Consider the following 23,536-nt stretch of genomic DNA (forward strand, 5'->3'; position numbering starts at 1 on the left):
CAAAATTATGACAAATCAAGGCTTGAACTATCTCACTTTGCATGTAATGAGTCTATCTCATATATTAGTTTCACCTTTTAAGTTGCATTACTGAAATAAATGAACATTTGCATGATATTCTAATTTTTCGAGTTTCACCTGTATGATTGATAAAAGTGCTTTACTGTAATATTAACCATTACATTCTACACAGTTTTTATATAAATAACTTATTTTATTATTGTTATTGTTTTTAATCATGGGGCCAAATTTATATATATCTTTTTAATTGTATTTTAATATTTGTAGTTTATGCTTTTACTTGGCATGAGTCCTCAGGGAGAAGGGCGGTATACAAATTTAAAAATAAATAAATAAATAAATAAATAAATAAATAAATAAATAAATAAACAATTTATGTATATTAAGGTTTAGATTGTTCTCAGCCCACTTTCCTAATGCTCAGTTTCCTAATCCTCAGCTCTCCCCTTATCATTCTCCTCTTCCTGTGTTATTACTCAAGCTGTCTCCCCCCACTCACTATGTTCCAATGCAAACTTGTTATTTTTTTCTTAACTCTTTAAGAGTTTGGGGACTCTGCAATGTAGAGCTGCAGCTGTGCATCTTTACATCTGGGCCTATAGGAAAGGAATGGAAAAGATGAGGAGAAGGATTGGTCACCCTAATTAAGGGTATGTTTTTTTCTTGTATTTGTAGATCTGTTAACATCCCAGAGCATATTTGTGGGCATGTATTCACAAACACACAAATCTGGTTGGACTTTGTCCTTAATAAGGACAGGCCATTTAATAGATAATGATCAATCAAGTAGCTTATTCAGCATTTATTATAATGACAGATTCTTTAATGTCCCTTCAAAATATGCAAATGTTCCTGTGAGCCAGTGAAGGTTTCCACCCACAGAAATTGTAGGTGATCATGCTAAATCTTTCTTCCCCCTAAACACTCTTTTATTTATTTATTTTAAACATGATTTTATCATGCTTTTTAGGTAAAAATGGCTTCCCACAGGAATGCTCGGTTATCATAATTTGCTATACCATTTGTAAATGCTGTGTTTAAATTTTAAAAAAAAACTGAACCCCGACAAGAAGCAGAATCAATTCAGGCTTACAAACTAACAGGCATGCTCTAGAGGGAAAGGAAGCAGAAGGGAATGGGAGATGAGGGAGATAAATTTAACACTGCTGGAATAGAGCAAAGTTTATATCTGGATGGCTGGCCGGATTGAACTTTCCTTGCTGCTGAACTGCTGATTAGCATGATGCTTCCCTGCTTAGTCATTCATACAAAACGAAATGGATAACCTAAACAGAGGGCTTTTGCTGAAAGGTATTGTTTTCCTTTTTCCAAAGCTTCATCTGCTGATCTCATCCGCTGTGCTGGGATAGAAGGAAAGAATTAAGTTAGTGTAACAAAAGGAATCCAAAGGCATAAGGATTATTCTCCTCTGACACTAAGCCAGAAAGGTGCAGTGAGCTGAGTATTACAATACCAACCTGCCATTGGAACAGAGAACTATGAGCCTAATAGATAAATCTAATAACAGGTTGTCCTCGGTTTATGACCACAATTGAGCCCAAAATTTCAGTTGCTAAGTGAGACATTTGTTCAGTGAGTTTTGCCCCATTTTACGACCTTTCTTGCCACAGTTGTTAAGTGAATCACTCCAGTTGTCAAGTTAGTAACACGGTTGTTAAATGAATCGGGGTTCCCCATTGACTTTGCTTGTCGGAAGGTCACAAAAGGGGATCACACGACCCCCGGGACACTTCAACCATCATAAATATGAATCCGTTGCCAAGCATCTGGATTTTGATCATGTGACCATGGGGATGCTGCAACAGTCGTAAGTGTGAAAACAGTCATAAGTCCCCTTTTTTTAGTGCTGTTGTAACTTTGAACGGTCACTAAATGAACGGTTGTAAGTTGAGGACTTTGAAAATTTCTGTTTTCAAAGTTGCTCTTCCCTGTTCATAGTGAAGAGGGTTTTTTTTTTCCTAGGTTGTGATTGGATGATATAGAAGTATTCCAGCAAGCACAGTATGACTTTCTTTCAGTAGAGATAAATAAATAGCTGCATATAGTGCAGTAGTGGTGAACCTCTTACTCACCGAATGCCAAACAGGTACGCGCTTTGCGCGTGTGCATGCTGTCCACGCTAACATGCAGCTCCTTCCCCGTGTGCTGTGCGTGCAACTACACCATCTGCACATGTGCGTGGCTTTTGCACACTCCCCCGTGCACTGTGCGTGCAATCACCACCTGTGCATGTGTGCAGCTTTCATGCAGCTCCCCCCGTATGCTGCATGCACAATCGCACCATCTGCGCATGCGCACAGTTTTCACGTGTGCAATGCATGCACGTGAACGCCATCTATGCATGCATGCACTGCGTGCAAATACTCTCACACACTTACTCATGCGCATGCACAGGAGAGCTCTGAAAACTAGCTGGGTCCCCTGAATTGCATGCTTACGCACCAGAGGCCCAAACACCAGCTGGGGTGTGTGCGGATGCGCAGCTGCAGGTGAGTTGGGCGACAGCTTGCGTGCCCGGAAAGATGGCTCTATGTGCCACCTCGGGTACGCGTGCCATAGGTTCACCATCATGGATATAGTCAGTGGTGGGATTCTGCCAGTTCTAGGGGGTTCGGCCGAACCCTTTGTTAAATTGCTGGCTCACCCCGCCCCTTGCCCCGCCCCTCCGCACCACTATTTATTGCCAATAAATAGTGGTGGGCGAGGGGCGGGCGAGCCAGCAATTTAACAAACGGTTCTGTGTTTTTTTGTAATTTTATTGGCCCACGGAGCTTCAGCATAGGCTAATTAGCCCCTTGATTCTATCGGCCTCCCGACTCTCAGCTGATTTGCTCTCAGCTGTTTTGCTCAGGGCTCTGCTGCTTGCTTGCAAAGAATGCAGATTTTTTTCCCCTATCTATGCTGAAAAACGAAACTGAAAGTAAAAGCCTGCTTTACTGTTGCTGCAACGTTGGAAAATTAGGCAGGCAGATTTCTTTTCTTTTTCCTCACCAAAAAAGGTAGGTGCAAACTACCTGTAGTGGAAAGGTAGTTTTCCCTAAAGAGGTAGTTCCTCTTTAGGGAAAAAGAGGAGAGTTCAAGATTTTAAAACACAAAAGAAAAAAAGCTCTATTTAAATAGGGAATTGTAATAATTGAGATACTATTAATTGTATATTGTGTTGAAAGCAGAAATGGTTAAATTGTGGTTTGGAGGAATATATGGGGGAAATCATTTGGTTTATTATTATTGGTAAATATAATTAATTGATTTGTAAGAAATTGGATTGCATGGAAATAATTGGAATATTCATGTTCATATTGATTAATATACAAAAAAAGATAGTTGTATAACTAATTGATTTATATTAAAATGTTGAATTTATATTAAACAACTGTAATATTACATAATTAACCAATGTGAGGATGGATATAAAAATAGATGACAATGAGAAGGGGTATAATATAGAATAGAAGGGAAAAATTGAATTTGATTAAGATTAGAGATGAGGATGAAGGGTAATATTGTTTTTTTTAAAAAATAGATAAGGAATAAATATGGCAAAAAGGAAATATAGAAATTGTAAATTTAATTGAAATGACAAAACACTGTTTAAATTTGTGAACTGGCCAAATACTCTGTTCAAAGAAAATACATTGTATGTTTGTATGTGTGTTTCTAATTACTGCTATTTATTCATATTTATTCTTTTTTATTCTTTAAAGTTTAAACAATTCATTCTTTATCTTAATATCTTTATATTTGTTTGGGGTTGCCTTTCTTCCATTTCATCTTTTTTACTGTACAGCAATCTTTCTCCTCAAACCTACTACCTCTCTCTTTTCTTTCCTTCTTACTTTCTCTTCCCCCCCCTCTTCTTCTCCTCCTCTCTTCCTCCCTCTCTTACCCTCACTCTTACTCTAATTTCCCTTCCCTTCCTCCCTTCTCTTCCTTCCCTGTCTCTCCTTCTTTCTTCCATCTCTTTTCTCCTTCCTTCATCCCTCTCTATTGCTGTATCCTTTTGTGCATATGGATTACTCAGAGGGCTGAAAAAGTTATTTTTGACCGGTCCTCGCACTTTTGACCAGTCCTCGCACTTACGACTGTACTCACATTTTATGTTTTGCGCCCTATCTTGTCACTGTGGTGAAGACAAGTAGTGGTGAAATGACTGACACAGTTGTTAAGAATGCCGCAACGGGCATAAATGTGAGGAAGGTCATAAGTGCGAGGACCAGTCAAAAATGTGAGGACCAGTCAGAAATGACTTTTTTTAGCCCTCTGAATAGTCCCTATGTGCATATGGACTAGTCAGAAGGCTGAAAAAGTTATTTTTGACCGGTCCTCGCACTTTTGACCAGTCCTTGAACTTACGACTGTCCTCACATTTTACGTTTTACGCCCTATCTTGTCACCATGGTGAAGAGAAGTAGTGGTGAAATGACTGACACGGTTGTTAAGAATGCCGCAATGGGCATAAATGTGAGGATGGTCATAAGTGCGAGGACCAGTCAGAAATGACTTTTTTCAGCCCTCTGAGTAGTCCCTATGCACATAGCCACGCCCACCCGGTCACATGACCACCAAACCACGCCCACCCGGTCACATGACCACCAAGCCACACACCCCCCGACCACAGAACCAGTTGTTAAAAATATTGAATCTCACCACTGAATATAGTGCATTCTAGGACGGAAGTTGGCATTCAGGGGAAGGACATTCTTCTGTGACCCCTATCTTTCAAGGAATATTTTACAGCAGAAGGCTGCACAAGGCAAATTTAAATAAAAAGAAGGAGATATGCTGACTGTGCAATGCTCAGGCAGCAGCAACGCATTTATCTTTCATGCAATCCCAATGTTTCTAAAGTATTGAAGGAAATTGTGCTAACTCATCATGTTATCTCAGTAACGATATCTGCAAACATGCCAGAGATGAAAGGATATATATTAACTAGAGTTATGCTTGTACATTATCTACCGTAATACAGGCACTTATCCTGTACACTATAAATATAGGGAAAAAATACTGATAGTTTCCAAGAAATTGTAAAATTCATTGATTAAATAGTAATGTAGAGCAAAAAAAAGGGGGGGGTACGTTTTTACAATTAAAAGGTAAATATCAAGCTAAAGAGATGACCACATCCAAGCAGACCACTGAAAGTACTAAGACTTCAGTGATTTATATTAAGTGAAGAAAAGAAGGAGGGGGAAATGCACAATGTTGTCTTGCATTAAGACTATATATAGTTGTGGCCAAAATTGTGGAAACCTTTTGGGAAAAGTGTATTTTTGAGGTTTGATGGCTAATAACACCACTTTTTTTTTTTTTTTTTTTTTTTTTTTTTTTTTTTGGAGTTTCAAGATACTCATATTCCACTGCTGGAATGGCCTGGGAATAGCCCAGACCTTAACTCAATTTAAAATCTATGGAGCTGACTATTTTTATTTATTTTTTTATTTATAAAATTTGTATGGCGCCCTATCTCCAAGGACTCAGGGCAGCTCACACAACAATCGACCAACAACTATTATAATCAACAAATATACACAAAAAATATAAAAAAAATCATTTTTTTTTTAATTTAAAATATACTACCCCATCAGTCCAGGCTGGAGGACATAAATAGCCAGGTTTTCAATTCACGGTGGAAGGTACGAAGATCAGGGGCCAACTGGAGCCCCAAGGGAAGTTGATTCCAAAGGGTGGGGGTGCTCACAGAGAAAGCTCTACTCCTGGGGGTTGCCAGCTGACATTGTCTAGCTGACGGCACCCTGAGTAGGCCCTCTCTGTGAAAGCGCACCGGGCGATGGGAAGTTGACGCTGGTTACAGGTGGTCCAACAAATAGCCTGGGCCTAAGCCATGAAGGGCTTTATAGGTTAACACCAGCACCTTGAATCTCACCTGGAGGGCAACCGGCAACCAATGCAAGCCGCGCAGGAGAGGTGTAATATGGAAGTATCGGGACCCTCCTGCAACAACCCGCGTAGCCGCATTCTGTACCAGCTGAAGCCTCTGGGTGGTCCTCAAGGGCAGCCCTAGGTAGGGAGCATTGCAGTAGTCGATCCGGGAGGTGACTAGCGCATGAGTGACTGTGTGTAGGGCATCTCGGCCCAAGTATGGGTGCAACTGGCGCACCAGGCAACCCTGGGCAAACGCCCCCCTGGTCACGGCCATATGACCCTCCAAACTTAGCTGTGAGTCCAGGAGGATACCCAAGTTGCGCGCCCTGTCTACGGGAGGGCAACACCTCGCCCCCAATAGACAGCGTTGGAACTTCTTGCTTGGGCCGAGATGCCGGTATCCACAGCCATTCAGTCTTGGTCGGGTTGAGTCGAAGCCTGTTACTCCCCATCCAGATCCATACCGCTTCCAGGCACCGGGACATCACGTCGAGGGCATCACTGGGCTGGTTCGGGTTGGATATAAAAAGCTGGGTATCATCAGTGTACTGATGATACCCCACCCCAAAACCACAGATGATCTCTCCCAGCGGCTTCATGTAAATGTTGAACAGAAGGGGCGAGAGGACTGACCCCTGGGGCTCCCCACAAGTGAGGGGCCTCATGACCGACCTCTGCCCCCCTGCCAACACCATTTGCATATGACCCGAGAGGTAGGAGACGAACCACTGTAAAATGGTGTAAAACCACTGTAAAACTCCCAACCCCTCGAGGCGTCGCAGCAAGATATCATGGTTGATAGTATCAAAAGCCACTGAGAGATCTAATAGGACCAGGACCGAGGAATAACCCCTGTCCTGAGCCCTCCAGAGAGCATCCACCAGTGTGACCAATGCCGTCTCTGCTGTAACCGGGCCTGTAACCCGACTGGCACGGATCTAGGTAAACTGCTTCATCCAGGGCCACTGGAAACTGACGTGCCACCACGCTCTCAACAACCTTCGCCAAAAAACGAAGGTTGGAGACAGGATGAAAGTTGCCCAAAATGGTTAGATCCAAGGCAGGTTTCTTAAGGAGGGGCCTAACCACCGCCTCCTTCAAGGCGGCGGGAAAACTCCCTCCATCCAAGAATGCCATTATCACTGCCTGGATCCAACTGCGTGTCACTTCCCGAGCTGCATAAACCAGCCAGGAGGGACACGGGTCCAGTATGCAAGTGGTCGCACTCAGCTTCCTCATGATCCTGTCCACTTCCTCCGGGGTAACAGGATTGAACTCTTCCCAGATAACAAGACCCGCCGCCTCCTCCCCGTCCGACCCTGCCCAATCAGAGTCCAAGCTGTCCCGAATCTGAGCGATCTTATCCCACAGATGATGGCTAAACTCCTCAGCTCGCCCCCGCAAAGGGTCCTCCCCCGCCCTCTGATACAGGAGGGAGCAGGATACTCTAAACAGGGCAGCTGGGCGATTATCTGCGGACGTGATGAGGCGGAGAAGTATGTACGCTTCGCTGCCGTGATCGCCTCCAGGTAAGACTGTGTGAACGATCTTAGCTGAGCTCGCTCAGATTTGGAACGACTAGTCCTCCAACAGCTCTCTAGGCCTCTTCTCCTGCGCTTCATCCCCTGAAGCTCCTCAATGTACCAGGGGGCAAGTCGGGGTCTGCGCCAGGTCAGAGGCCTCAAAGGCATGACACAGTCAAGAGCCCCGGCGGCCGCTGTCCCAGGCCCCCACCAGGGTCTCGACTGGGGCGTGGGAGAGAGAGAGAGGGATCATCCCAAGTTCAGCCTGGAACCTCTCTGGGTCCATCAGGTGCCTGGGGCGGAACCAGATGGTCAGTTCCGCATCCCAGCAAGGTGGGGTGGCACCCTGGAAGTTCAACCAGAGGAGATGATGGTCGGCCCATGACAGGGGGGAAACGACAGAAACCCCCCCACCGAGCATAACACGCCACTGCTCCGAGATAAAAACAAGATCGGGTGTGTGTTCTCCCTCATGAGTCGGTCCCTGCATAATCTGAGTCAGGTCCAGGGCCACCATGGATGCTATGAACTCCCGAGCCACCCCCACCCCCCCCCCTGCCCAGGGAAGGCAGGTTGAAGTCACCCAGCACCATAAGTCTGGGGAACTCCACCACCAACCCTGACAGGACATCGAGTAGGCCAGGCAGGGCCGCTGCCACGCAGCTGGGAGACAGGTACGTGATCAGCAGGCCCAACTGATCCTGTTGACCCCATCTCATGAGGGTTTCATATCCGTCTATCTGCGGAACAGTGACCTCCCGCGGACTAAGGGCTTCCCTTATAACAACCGCCACTCCCCCTCCCCTTCCCTGGGCCCTCGGTTAGTGCAGCACCCGGAAACCTGGTGGGCAAAGTTCAGTCAGAGGGACACCTCCCTCTGAGCCCAACCAGGTTTCCGTAATGCAAGCCAGGTCTGCATTTACCTCCTCAATCAAATCCCGAATGAGGGGAGCTTTGTGAACCACAGACCTGGCATTAAAATAGACCAACCGGAGCCCAGTGTCCCCATCTCTCAAACCCCCAGGAAGTCGGATAGAACCAGGAGGGTCGGAGCATGCCACCGCTCGAAGACAGTGGGGCGAGCTCCTGAGTTTTGGTACGGCCCTCTGTTCATCCACCTGCCTCCATTCCCAATCACAACCGGAATATGAGCTCCCACCCTTTCCCTTAGGGCACCCAGGGCACCCCATCCCAACCCTCCACCGTTCTCCCCCCAAAGCCTGGGCTGCCGCTGACCCGACGGAGCCCCCCCAGTCACCCACCGGCAATACCCCTCCCCCCTCCCCAATCCCCTTAAAAATTTAGTTAAAAAACAATACAATGTCCCCTTTAAAAAACCCTTAGAGCCTGTGTACCACCTCTTGGGGTCCCAAGACCCGTCATTAAGGTAGGCCACTCCCAGGAATGGGGGGCATTCCTCAAAGCCACTAAGTCCGCGCTGAAGTAAAGAAACTTGTTAATCAGAAACGACTCAGCAATAAAACCCAGTTAATAGAAGCAATCCTTCAATCTTTCACATTATAACCCTTCCAAGACTGAGTGGCTGTGGTTCCCGGCATCCCGATATAGTCAGCTGACTCCATTGCTGACTATCGGGGGCGAGTCTTTGGCCCCCGTTGAGAGGGCGCGCAATCTGGGAGTCTTCCTGGATACGCAGCTGTCTTTGGAGGAACATCTGACGGCTGTTGCCGGGGGACCTTTTGTCAGGTTCGCCTGATTCGCCAGTTGCGCCCCTTTCTTGATCGGGATTCTGTGTGCACAGTCACTCATGCCCTCGTCACCTCTCACCTGGACTACTGCAACGCTCTCTACAACACTCTCCTCCCCTTGAGGAGCACCCGGAGGCTCCAACTGGTCCAGAATGCGGCCGCGCGGGTAATTACGGGAGCTGCATGGCGCTCCCCAAAACACCGCTCTTGCGCGAGCTGCACTGGCTCCCAGTGGTCTTCCGGGTGCGCTTCAAGGTGTTGGTTACCACCTTTAACGCGCTCCATGGCATAGGGCCTAGCTATCTGCGAGACCGCCTTCTGCCACCGACGACCTCCCATCGACCCATGCGCTCCCACAGAGGGGGCCTCCTCGGGGTGCCATCAGCCAAGCAATGCAGGCTGGTGACCCCCAGTGGGAGGGCCTTCTCTGTGGGGGCACCTACCCTCTGGAATCAGCTGCCCCCAGAGATAAGGAGAATCCAAGACCTCCGTGCCTTCCGCCGTTCCCTTAAAACTTTCCTTTTCCAACAAGCCAGGCTGGCCTAACAATGCCTTTTAAATGATTTTAAATTTGTATGTTTCTTAAATTTTTTGGCCAAATTGAGATATTTCCTTTTAATTTGTTCTTAATGTTTATATTATGTGTTTTTATCTAGCTGTACACCGCCCTGAGTTCCCAGGAAGAAGGGCGGTATATAAATTCGAAGTAAAATAAAATAAAAATAAATAACAGCTGCAGAACTAAAAGACTTGGTTCACTCCATGGGAAGACATTGTAAGGCCGTAATTCATGCTAAAGTTTATCCAACTAAGTATTAACTGACATGGTGATAATTTTTGTATATCTAGTTTTTTCTTCCTGTTTCACTTTTCTTCTTTATACTGTAACTGTTATTCTAATAGTTATTGCATTACATTCTTGATTAAATTATTTTTCCACTGATATATAATTTTATAGTACTACTCCAAAAAAAAAGTGATGTTATTAGCTAGTTTTAGAAAATACACTTTTCCCAAAAGGTTTCCACAATTTTGGCCACTACTGTAAAAAGATTTAAGACCCTACAATTGAAGGTGAGGCTTAGCACTACTGAAAAGCTCTGCAAATAAATCAAGAAGCTGCTTAAGTAAAATATCTCTTTTTTGAACAGCTTAATTTAGCAGGCTAATATCGGCCGACTCCAAAATGTCCACAGAAAATGTTTGATATGAAAGACTGGGAAAAATTGATTATTTAGTTTTATTGTAGCTGCTCAGAGTCCATTGGAGTCAGACACCTATAATAAATTTAATTTTTTAAAAAAATAGCTCCATAGCAGAGAACAAATTTCCTCATATCTGTTCCCGGTTTTGTTCAGCCAAGGACAACCTATTATTGGCCCAATAGACTTTGTCCAAAAACTAACAGGTTTTACCAGTATGGACAAAAACACAGCAAGTATAACTTTAGAAATGTAAGATTTCTTTAGCCTTTAAAATTATCTTTTCATCTTGGTAGCCTGTTGTTTCCATAAGATTCAGGGTAACAGAGATGAAACAAGAATTCTTTTTTTTTTAAAGGAGAATTTTTGAAGCTAGTATCCTAGAAGATCATTTGCAAAGTAAATTTACGAAGATTTTTTCCCAAGATGGAGAAGTATGTAAAGAGAGAGATAAAAAGGGGGTTGAATCAAGAATAATAGCTCAGCTGCAACATTTGGGAGTGGAGAAAGGAGAAGGACTGAATAGATAGATACCATAAGTCTGGCAAAGGAACAAAGTAGTAAGCAGTAGAGAGAAAGCAAATAATAACTTTCTTTCCATATAAGGTATACAAAGTTATGTTCAAAGAGGACGAGCAAGTGTCCCCAGTGTCGTGATGAATCCATCGTTATGGGAGCAAGAACAAATAGTGTTAGTCATGAAGAAACTTTACCAGTCAAAGAACATCAGATGAGGAGTCTGTACATGCTTGCAAAGATGGCCACAGAAGTCATTCAGGTTGCATTTTTCTAGCAGAGGTCCACAATATCTTATCAGTTAATATATCTAAAAATGGAGATTAAAAAAAATAAAAGGATGGAGAGCAAAGGAATAAATACTGCATATAAGGAATAAGTTTGTTCAAGGGGGAAAAGCAATGCAGATAATGAAACAATTCGTAAAATTAGCAGTGGCAGTCAAATATCCTTTTGTATCCTCTGTCATCCTCACATGTGCCATATGGCTTTTCTTTCCTTCTTCCCTCACTTCCTTCCTTTCTTCCCTGAGTATCACACGCGCTTCTAAAAATCAGGAAAAATAGTTTTAAACACACATCCAATACTGCTTTGCATTGCCATCTTGCATTTGGAGGTTGAATCACATCCGCTCAATTACAAAGGGTAATTTACAAAGGGTTACATAGCAGCGGTCCCCAACCTGTCTCACTCTGTAGACCGGTGGCGGCAGGGAGGGAGAGGGGATGGTTTCGCATGCATGTGTACACCGCTTGCACAGCCCAGTTTCCAAAAGGCCGCAACCCGGTACCGAGCTGTGGTTCAGGGGTTTGGTGCTTACCCAGATTTTTAGAGCGCAGATTAGGTAGCTATAGTGGTCTTAGACTGTATCAAATTCTCTCCAAACCTCTCTTTAGGAAGAATAAACAAGCAAAGTAGTATTATCCCATTTATCAATTTAAATCACAGTGAAAATCAAAACTGTTTCAGTTGTTTTTGCTTTTAAAGATTTTACGATTCTTAATGAACTCTTCCTCCCCCAAGAGTATCCTCTAGTTTTAATACAAAAGGACTCCAAGGACATCACAACTTTGTGACTTGGAATATCTGCCAAGTGTGTCCCTTATGTGAATTAGCTGGTCCCTGATGATCTGTGGAAATGCATTGGTTCTGTAAACAAGTCTAGGTCATGCCAATAATGTTAATCATGTACAACAAAATATACATTTCCAGATAAGTCAATTCTAGTATCCATAAATTTGCAGATATGCTCAATGATATGTGAATTGTAAACTTTAATCTTATGGCAAGGGGATTGGATAAGAAATATCTTTTCACTTGGTATAGCAAAATTCCTTAGCAATAGTTCATTCTAAACTGCCATGTGTTTAATGATGAAGTAAATTACCACAAACTTGTGTCTGTTTGTAATCTTGGCCTTAATGGAAAGCCAAATAAATAAACAAACAAACAAGCAAATAGTGATAACAATAGATTTACATACATTCAGATTTCTCAAGATATATCTTCATTTTTGGCCTAGTCATGTTCCATCAGTCCAGAATCAAAAATTACTTTAAAATGTCTGGGATTGGAGCCATAATAGATTTTATGAACCATTGGACATTTCACTGTAAATACATAATGTATAACATATATCTTAACCCCTTCTCCAGACCCTCTCCTTTTTTAAAAGCTGAAACATGATAACTGGTCCTTCAGGTATCAACATTTTTTTAAAAAAAATAAATCCTGGGATACAGAATTATTTGAGAATGCTGAAAAATATTTACAGTCACATCCTACAGCAATTTACACTTTTGGAATTACCACAGCTGCAGCTAAATTTAAATCTGGTTCATTTTGTTGATCACACACCCTTGTGTTTGTCTTTAGACCCAGTAAAAGAATCTAGATAATAACACATTGTGAGAAACAGTTGTGTTGGTTTATAGCACTAAAATTATATTTAATAAGTACAAATTTAACTTTTAGTTAGAATGACTGGTGTTTTAGAAAATTACTTTTTACTGTGGCCGAGTAAGCTATGTAAGACCTGCTTTATATCTGAATTATTTCCTTTGCCTAGTTTTATAGAAACCAAGGCAACTGGAAAGGTTTTTGAATGTGAGGCAGCTCAACCAGAGTGGAATGAGTGAGCTGAATTCAGGTTGATGAGTAAGAATATATGTTGTGCTTTAAGTCTTCATGAGCCAAGAAATCCAGTTTAGGGACAGCTAAAGCATAGCCAAGGACTGATTTAGTCCTTTTAACCCTTTAGCAATGTATATACATCCCACAGGAAGATATTATCTTGCTGAAAAGCCCAGTCCTGGAGTTTATTTCTGAGGGGAAAAAATCTGCTTTGGAATAGGCTTTAAAATATATTAATAGAGGGTTCTCTAACATGATCTCCTTGAGGGGGTTGTGAGCAACTTACAGGATCACTAAATGTTTTAACATGTATCAGGTTTCCACGGGTAAAAATGACTGCTGTCAAATTCACCTCAAGCATTTATCCCTATTTTGCCCATTTCAAGTTGAAAAGTTGCCTTCAAGTTGCAATGCCAACATTTTGAAAGCTCTTGTGATAAAGTTTAATTACTAAATTTAGGTGTTAAAGTATATGTATTCTAACTCTAGGGAATCAATTTTATTCCAGGAGGTTCATTTATCACAGTTCCACAAAGTTTGAAGATCCCATATTACAACTTTGCTCATATATATTTAAATCTAAGGATAGCTCAGATAAATTTATTTGGCTTATTTTACTACTTCTTAGATTCTAAATATGTGTTTCCGTTTTAAAAGGTTTCAGTGAGTAGGTGCATGGCAGCATTTCATCCTACAAGTGATAATTCTGGTACAAGAAATTGGTCTTTTTCCCAGCTTATTTTAATTAAATAACAATTCATCTAATAAATTCCTAATTAATCCATTTGTCTCATGAAATTCAAGTTCCAAGCAATGGGTATGGCATGAAGAAAATAAAGCCTAGCCAACAGTTTCAAATGTTTTAAATGCAGTATTTTTTATTGAATTGCAAGACAATTAGCCAGTCAATTTTCCTTCAGATAAAAAATGACAAACTCAATAAAGACCAGCTTAATGTTTCCTAATGCTGTTTTGTACTGCCTGAGCTTTCCATTAGCTAGGATAATAAATATATCACAAAAGGGTTTAAAAACTGAAGTTAAAAAATGTCTCTGTGGAAAAGCAAAAGATTCTGATGCATCCACAGGTTTTAGAAATTTGGGTGTGATGCAACCATGAGAAAAGGGATAAAATAGATAAGCCCTCCAGCTATTATTTGCTTGTTTGCTTGCTTTTTGCCCACAATAACCGAGTAAGTCTTAGCAGGTTATAAGGGAAGAGCTTTAGTGATCCTTAACAGTAAATCTCAAAGATAAGTTTGAGGGTGAGGGAGCAAAAGGCCCCTGTCCTTTTTAAGATGGCTTTCGATATCTTATCTCTTTTAGTTCCTAGATGTACTGTTCCCATCTGGGTCTGAGTGACAGTAAGAGTAAGACTTTTTGAATTCTTGGAGGAAATTCTCTTTCCACAGAATGTCAAACTTCAAATGGAGTTAAGAAAGAGTAGCAACCTGTATTACATAGTAGAAATCTATAAAAAATCATGACATATGCAGATGTGATATCATGATTTAACTGCCCTTCAGTGCCTAGGTCCTGACATCACTGGCCCACCTGACTCCCTTTACATGCCTATAACATACACAATGCTTCAGCCATACTGCTGAATGGCTAGCAGTTGGAGGAACCATTTGTTGCTTTAAAAAAAAAAAATGGGATGAAAATGGGAATGGAAGAGAATCCAGCATTTGACATATGGGAGATAGGCTTGAACTCTTTGCTTCCGTTAACTATCTATTTAAACTTCTTGGCTTAATTTGGTAGCTCCCAATCATCAAAAGGTTGCCAAATTGTATTCATTTTGGGTGGAAGCACAAAACCCCTTCCCTGTTTCTAAATGGTTCTTAGAAGTAAGTAAGAAGTAAGAAATGCCTAAGAAGTAAGGAAAAAATTAGTGAAGTTTATAAAAGTATGAGGTGTGACATCTAAGTCTTTATTGCAAGCAGCATTCCAGAAAAGAATAGAACAAAACGACATGAAGAGATCTGTCTGTCTGTTGCTAGTTGTTGCTGACTCTAGGGAGTGGTGCTCATCTCCATTTCAAGGCCATTGAGCCAGCACTGTCCAGAACCAATTCCTTATGTCTCTATAGACATTGCAATTGAGCTGCATAGGGGCATGGGATCCATATTTTTTTTTGAACCACAAGGACAAATACATTTGGGAAAGGACGTTCTGAAATATCAATCCCAAAAATTGTTGATGGAAGCATATTATGCTGAGCCTAAAATAAGTCCTTCAGTTTGGAAAAGGTGAGAGACACTAAGTATTTTGTTGGCATCCAAAGTCACCTGGAAATCCAGGTTCTGCTGTTGAATGGGATCCTATTTATCTCTAATAGGTATCCCATATCATCTGTCCTTTGAAGGAGCACATCTCTGGGCCTTTTATTTATTAGATCTTTATCCTGCCTTTATTACTTTATAAGTAATTCAGGATGATGAACATACTTAATATCCCTTCCTTCTCCTTTTTTCCTAGGAGATGGAATGTTGTGGGGGGGGATGGATTTAGTCCTACATACTGTATGCCACTTCAAAATCCTGAAGACAAGGTGGGATGTAATAAATAATCAGACTGAAAGAAATATAAGAGTTATTTATTCTGGCTTGCTGATGGATCAACATAACCCTTACTTTTAGGTGGCTGCTATACGAAACCAGTTGGTTACATTGGGTTTGATTCTATGATGTACTGTATAATGAACTGTCTCTGATCCTTCACTCTATAGACACATGCTCTGGCTGCCTTGGATCATCATATATTTCATTCTCATCTTCATGCCATATATAGATCAGCACAAAGGCAATTGTGATTGTTGTTAATGTGACATAGTATCCGTAAATGAAGCGGTCACATTTTCTGAACAAGATGAAACTTTTGTTAGGTGCTCCTTTATATGAATTGATAATTCTCATTCTGAACCTACTGGAACATGGCGTTTTAGGAAATATATATTTGCAGAACAAACTTCACAGCTGTGGTTTTGTTATTGTTGTTAAAATATTGATTAATCTAGCTGCGCCAGAATGACTGCAAAGAGCTGGAAGAACATGGATTAATCTTTGGGTAGCAAGCAGCCATTTTAGTTACATCAAATAACAATGCTAAACGAGCTTGCATATGGTATCTTACCTGCCACATTGCAGGAAAAAAAGGGAAAAAATGGAGAAGTGGCTTCTGCATAATACCTACTTATTTTTATTAAGCTACAGCAATTCAGATGTAATTTCTTATGAGCAGGAGTCACTAATTTTCCAGGTGATGTACTAATGAATCATTTCTGCAGAACTACTTCCTAGCATGTTGCTGGATGCCAGTACCAGTCACACTTGTTCCTTTCTTGCTCCTTCACTTCTCCTCTTTTGTACCTTACTTCGACTATGCTCCTTGGTTTCTGTTTGGAACAATAACCCTAAATGTACCTCAAGAGTCAGGGCATAATTTTGCACAGATCAATGGAATTAACGCGACGGATAGTTTTCTAAATGGAAATCAAGACTGGGAAAAGAAAATGTTCTCCATTGGTAGGAGACAAGGTAGTGTAATGGGACTTCAATGTAGAGTCATTGGTTGTATGACAGAGAAATCCTGCTATCTCATAATTTGATAATGTAATCTAACTATAATTTAATCTGATAGTTGGGCACATCACTGCCCATGCCACTGAATTTTGGACCAGTTGAAGTTTCTGGGTGGTGTTCAAGGCAGCCCTATATATAGAACATAATAGTACTCAATAGTACTCAAGCAATGAGGTAACCAGGGTGTGACTATCTGAAAGTCATGGATTTTTGTACCGGGCAGCAGGGTAGACCAGATGATCTTAAAGATTCATTCCAACCTGTTCTACAATAATTTTTGCAATGTAGCTTTAGGTGTTCAAGTTAGAAGAGATGCACCATGTCCACTAAACTCTTATGAGAAAGTGTTCTAGAAATTCTCAATATTGTTGCATGCCACTGAAATATATGAATTTCCCACATGTGTTAATATGATTCCCAATTCAAATTCCAAGGAGTTCTGCATTCCATAGTGAGAGAGATGAGACACAAGATATTGTAGCTGAATTCTGGCAAGACCAAAGAGCTTGTATCCTGGAAAGAATACATTGGTATGTATTCAAAATAGGTGTGCAGTCTATTTTGGAGCACTCCATCAATGAATGACTTTGGGGATACTACAAGATCCAGCTTTGCCAATAAAGAACATTTGTGTTGGTTTCAGCTGATTTGTAGGTATCATTTTTCTCAGTAGAAACTGTTTGACCCAGATGTCCATGCTCAGGATAACCTGGTAACCTCCTTAATGAATTAAGTGAGGTAAAGCTCAATACATGGGACTGCCTTTGAGGATGAGCCAGAAATTTCAGTTTGTAGAGTGTGTGGCTACTACCATTAAATGGAGCTGCTTGATAGAATCATATTCCACTGGAGATAGGCAATGTTATATCTTCCAGATATTTTGGAGTATGACTCCATAAGTTCCAGCCAACACAGATAATGGCCTGGAATTATGGGACTTATAGGCCAAAACATCTGGGAAACACTGAGTATCATACAGATTCTGGAGGAGTTGTACTTCCTACCAACTTACTCCTGAGCCCAATTCACAAAGTTGATACTAATTCCTTGAGATAAGTATTAGGATTGCTTCTCTTTATGTGACTGTCCCCATGTCTTGAGAATCTGTAGAGCTCTTCTCAAAGCATCTTCCTTGTAGGGAAGATACATCATGAGGCATCTAAGGAAAAAAAACATTCTCCTTGATATCCTATCTTTGGAAGAGCTTTGCCATTCATATTTGACTCTCACCAATTTTGCAGTCTATTAGTTCCAGGTCAAAACTTTACTCATACAGACTTAAATTACTTCATTTATTCTATTGTTTTGTTTTAGATTTAAGTTTTTCCAAAAACAAACAAAACTTGGAAAAACATCTATAGTTTTATTTTACTCTGCAACAACCCTTTGAAATACACATAGTATGACATAGTGGTTAGAATTCACTAAGTTATTCACCAACAATTCAAATCTCCATTCAGCCATGAACCACAGTAGCCTGATGACGCTGGTTAAATTCATTGTCCTGCTCCCTTTTTTAAAACAGTATAAAATCAAAATTATATTTTAATAACTTTAGTCATAAATCTAAAGCAAATGTGACGCAAACCATTTTATGACTTACACAGGAATCCAAATTAGCCTAAGTACTCCAAAGCAGATGTCTAGTTTTACTAGAACATTAGCTTTTCTTCTTTTTTAATTTAGATTTATTAAGTTTTTTTAATAGAATAAAAGACAATTCTAAAAAAAATAGGAAAGTGCAAAGAACGGAAATGAGAGGGGGGGGAAAAGCCTAAAGCTAAGAAATATATGAATGATTTCAGACCTTCTTTTCAATAGATAATTACAATCTCCCATTTAATGTTGTACAAATCTCTTCAGCCTCTCACTTAATATCTTCTATAAACTCCTCTTTCAACCACTATAGCCAATTTCTCCAAATAAAAGGCAATGTACATCAAAAGTAAAGTCATACAGTAGTAACTACCAGTAGTTCATCTGTCAGTCTGTAAATAACATGCATATTCGACCAAAAAGAAATCTATCTTATGAACAACCACCATAAAAACCCTCCTCAATTTTCAGTACCTAACCCTAGTCTCAAGAACAGAGACAAGGTAAATCTCAAAAGACCTAAGGAAAAGTTCTCTTTACAGCACAGAGTTTTCCAAAAAGAACATCAGGGTAAGTGCCAATCAAATCTCGGGGGACAGGCTGTCCTACAAGAGATATTTCTAAATATGTAAGGAAACTTCAGAATTCCCACTGGAGATGACCATATGCAACAGGCCAGCTCCACATACCAACTTCTCATAAGTCTTTCCCAGGAAGTGAAGGTTGGTGACTGGATAGTAGTTGATCAATATAACTGGTCTCTGTTAAATGAGATTAGAGTCAGCTGTCATGGTACTTGATGGTTGGAGAGGTTTTTGTTGTTTTTATTGTTGGTCTTTATATTTTGGAATTTTATTACTTGTTTTTAAGGGTTTTATGCTATATTGTAACCTGCCAGGAGTCTTGTTTTTTAATTGCTGTGATACAGAAATATAATAAACAGATAAATATTAGCTCTCACCACTGATTATAGCACTGAGGAAAACAAGCCATGGTCTGAATTTTATTTCCCCTGAAACTTTGTAAAGATGCTAAAAATGTCCTGCCCAATAATTATTAAGGGTAGCATTTTATTTTTTAAAAAATGCCTAGATTAGAAAAGAAATACTGTACATTGTGGTGTTAACCATTGTTGTAAGCAATCACATTAGAATTAAGGTAGCGATAACAACATAGCAAGTTCTTAAAACTTGAATAGGATGGTCTGGGAATCTAATCCTAAAAAAATGAGTTGCAGGTTTTGGTTTGGAAGCATGAGTATTTACTGTACAACCTGCTGAAGCTCTCTTGGTTATAAATGGATGAAATCAATCCACAGCATGTCTGCAGCAGGTGAAGAAAGGGAAGAAGCAGGCCTTCTGGGTCTCAGTTTTTCCCTGTGAAGGAGTTCAGCTGATTCTGCCCTAGGCAGAATTCAGTCAACAACAGCTGGGACTGCACAGCTGCAAAGAACTGTCACAGGCAGCTGGTTCCCAAGAGAGTGTTTTCATATAATCATTAAAATATTAGTGGCCCCTGAATAATAGTATGCTCTCCATATGTTTACAGCAAACACTTCTATTTGTAAATGTACAGATTTCACCCTTCCTAGATTCTTCTCTTTCCAACTTTAGTCAAAATATTCTAGTGACGTATAAAATATGTTTATTTTTCTCTCCTATCAACCCATATTCTGTAAGGCAGAGGTGGGGAACTATGTCCCCTTTATGAATTGTAAACTTCAACTCCCAGAATTCCTGAGCCACCATGGCTGGCTCAGGAATTCTGTGAGTTGAAGTCTACATGTCATAAAAGGGACATAGTTCCGCACTCCTGCTCTTAAGGCCTTGCCCTAGGAGTATTTGAGCCCTACTCACTGGATGTTGGATGTTACTGGAATGTTTTATCTGCTGGATTCACCATCTTGTTCCTTTTCTCTTTTCTAGTTTTAAGGCTTTAAAATTGTGATATTATTTTTATCTTGCTTAGTGCATTGTGAGCCACACAGAGTTGCTCAGAATTGGGTGACATCAAATTGAATAAAGAATTTTTTTTATAAAGAATTAAAATCCAGCAAAGACATAAATAAAATACACTATACAAGATACAGTAATTCCTCTTTTGTTCACTGCTTCCTTTCCCATGTAATCCTAGCCTTCACAAAGTATTTGAACAAGCAGCTAGTTGCAGATCTGGCATCTTTCTCTGTAAGTCATTCCATAGATACAGAAGTACACTGAGACCTTTCCTCTCATGTAATTTACTGGCAGTGACATATGTCTCTCTTCAAAAATGTTTATTCTCCTTATGCTTCATTGAAATAACTCACTGGGATGATATAAAAAAGCAGACACTTAATTTCCTACTGGTACATATGCACATGCTATGCGTATGTACCTAACTGCAAACCACTCTTAAAAGGGCCAAACAGAGCAAAATCAGCCCATGTGCTATCAGGGTTGATTTATACATTTAAAAAGCAACAAACCGAGCTTTGTCACTGAATATTTTTAACAGACAGCAGTAGCAAATCCAGTTGTACTTGCGCTGCACAAATATTTTGAAATCCTGCTTGCAGTATTTATATTTTACATCTTACAGTGTATTATACTTAAACATGTAACATCAGGACAGTCATTAATTACAATAACATATATAGTCTGATTTAATTTTGTAGCACTTTTCTTGTGTGTGTGCACTTTTGTTATTTATGTATTTAAAATATTTATATGCTTCTGTTCATGCAAAGCATCTCTGGGGAGGGTGGGGTGTTGCCCAACTGTACATTAGTTCATTCGGTGTAATATATAAAAATGACAAGTGTGTTTGTGTGGCCTTTTAAAGTCTGAAATACAGGAAAAAATGATGGAGTAAATGATTTCATAAACAAATTTATTATGTTATTTGATATATCAAGTGCAAGAGAGTCTGTCTGAGTTGTGTGATGTGTTTCTTTAGAATGATACAATATTAAGCAATCTCCAGTCCTATCCTTCATAAATCCCACATTTTAGGCCTGTTTAAATTTATATAGTCTATAGTATAAATTATACTATTTATACTAATTATACACTATAAAGTATAATGTATAGTATAGTCTACACTAATCTATAGTGTAGTTTTAGTATAAGAAATCTGCTGATGAAAAAAGCTGATAACACACATGTAGATATGCTACTTGGCTCACATTTAGCAGCACAAAGTAAACTGATGTGCTGTACAGAAATGGCCTCCTAATAAGCCCCAGAGGCAATATATTGTTGAAAATCTTGCTGGAAATCAATTACAGATTGCCCTTGATTTACAACCATTCATTTAGTGACCATTCAAAGTTACGACAGCACTGAAAAAAGTGATTTATGACTGGTTCTCACACTTAACAACAGTTGCAGCATCCCTACAGTCACATGATCAAAATTTGGGCTTAGCAACCAGCATTTATATACAATGGTTGCAGCATCCTGGGCACATGTGATCGCCATTTGCCACCTTCCTAGCCAACTCACAACTAACAAAGTCAATGGGGGAACCAGAATTCACTTAATGACCATATGATTCACTTAACTATGGCAAAAAATGGTCGTAGACTCAAATGCAACCCACTTAAAAACAGCTTTGTTTAGTAGTGGAAATTCTGGTCCCAATTGTCATCATAAATTGAGGATTACCGGTAGTTGAAAGTATAGTTAACCCCACGTGTTGTTTATAGCTTGTCATAAATATATGGGAAGGACTAGCTGGAGCATTGTCCTGTCCAGCAGAGATAATCCCATGCTTTTAAAATACCCCAGTGGTTTGCATTTTAATTTTTCAGCAGCCCTTACACTATGTTTTATGCAACATGTTTCCCCATGCTGCTATTCTTCAGATGTATTGGAACTACAAGCTCCAGTATTCAACGTTGTCAATGGCTAGGGATTATGGTCCCAATATAACTAGAAAGCATCCATTGTAAAACTATTCCTTACAATCCAAGATTCTAGAATGTATTTTATAAAAACCAACAGATACTGTTTTCCTCTCAAATCTCTGTCCATATTTTCTGCAAAAAAAAAAAAAAAATCATCTTTCTAAAACTGCAAACACTATTAAAAGCTGAGAACGGGCAGGCTGTGTTTATTTTGATCCATGCCCTCTCAGATAATTTAGTATGTGAAGCGAGTTAAATGAAGTATGAGTAAAGGTAGGTTTAGGGCAGAAAATGAAATGCTTTTTTACATAGCCTTTAAAGAATAATAGTCACAATTTTCAAGATACAATCCAAAATCATATTGCTAAAATGTTAGCCATATTGAACACAGTATGAATAACTTCAGAATCACCTGGGGTGGCAAATATCAGATTCATAAATAAAAGAAAAGACCATTGGAACAATACCATTAAGCTTTGCAAGTTTTTCCATTCAGAACACCTGACTATAGAATTTTCAGTGTTTCTCAACCTCAGCAACTCAAGATGTGTGGGCTTTAACTTCCAGAATTCCCCAACCTTCATGGGAGTTGGAATCTACACATCTTCAAATTGCTGAAGTTGAGAAATGCTGATATCTCTATTTTCTTTTTCCTTAATTTCCTGCTTCCTAGAGGCACCTGACGGATTACTTTAGGAAAGCAAATACTTTTAGTACATGTTGGTCTCATCCAGCAAGGCAATTCTCAAGGACCACCTTTAATTTCAAATGGATTGGTTCACAGGATTCATCTTCCATACACAGTGTCAAAGGAGGAAACCTAAAATAGATTTTTTCCTCTGACAGTTATCAGTATTCTCTTTTTTTCCCTCCTCCCTGTTTGGTCATCACAGGTGTCTAGCTGTATCTTGCTTCCAACAGAAACTCTTGTCAAAACCTGGCAGATGATGCTCTGGAGAATCAAGCCAACCCTTCCAGTTCCTTTTGACCACCTGTAATAGTTATTCTGCAGAATCGCTCAGAGTCTAGCTGCCAGGGCCAATCAGGCCAGCGAGGGAGGCAATCCCCCTTCTCAAATGCTCCCGTTCCCATCGCTGCCGCTTCCGTGTTCGGCACAGACGATGCGGATTCTTTCTGCCTCTCCATTTGATCACACCTCGTTGTTCTGCATCCCTCCGTATATATAAATAGCATTGCTTCTCTTTCACCAGCAAAGGGAATCTTCCTACCCACAACACGACAGGGGTATCCCTCCTCCCTTTTCTTGCCTGCACACTGAATTTCTCCCCCCCACCCACCTCACTGCGGTGGTGCAGCTACTTTTTCCATCCCTTAACTGCTGGGAGCTTCACTTACAGCACGCAGATACTTGAGGTAGGGGTAAATAACAATGCTTTGCATGATAAAGACTTTCTTAAAAACTGCTAATTTGCTTAATATGCTGTAGCAGCTATTGG

At 40.4% G+C, this 23,536-nt stretch overlaps 1 protein-coding gene, 1 long non-coding RNA gene and 1 pseudogene across 2 annotated transcripts in view; 1 reads left to right on the forward strand and 2 right to left on the reverse strand.

The window, feature by feature from the left end:
• The window catches only part of LOC117670994 (sodium channel protein type 2 subunit alpha-like), a 112,764-nt gene that overhangs the window by 7,371 nt on the left and 81,857 nt on the right, over positions 1–23,536 (forward strand). The gene's annotated exons all lie outside the window — the stretch shown is intronic.
• On the reverse strand, positions 1,189–11,156 carry LOC117671005 (uncharacterized). Its single transcript, XR_004592745.3, has 2 exons — positions 11,076–11,156; positions 1,189–1,382 (listed from the first exon to the last, which is right to left on the reverse strand). It is a non-coding gene; the product is annotated as an uncharacterized LOC117671005 (long non-coding RNA).
• Positions 7,627–8,641, reverse strand: LOC148116592 (uncharacterized; annotated as a pseudogene).

This window comes from Pantherophis guttatus, chromosome 1 (assembly GCF_059756535.1).
Source record: "Pantherophis guttatus breed Tessera chromosome 1, ASM5975653v1, whole genome shotgun sequence".
Taxonomy (NCBI): Eukaryota; Metazoa; Chordata; class Lepidosauria; order Squamata; family Colubridae; genus Pantherophis; species Pantherophis guttatus.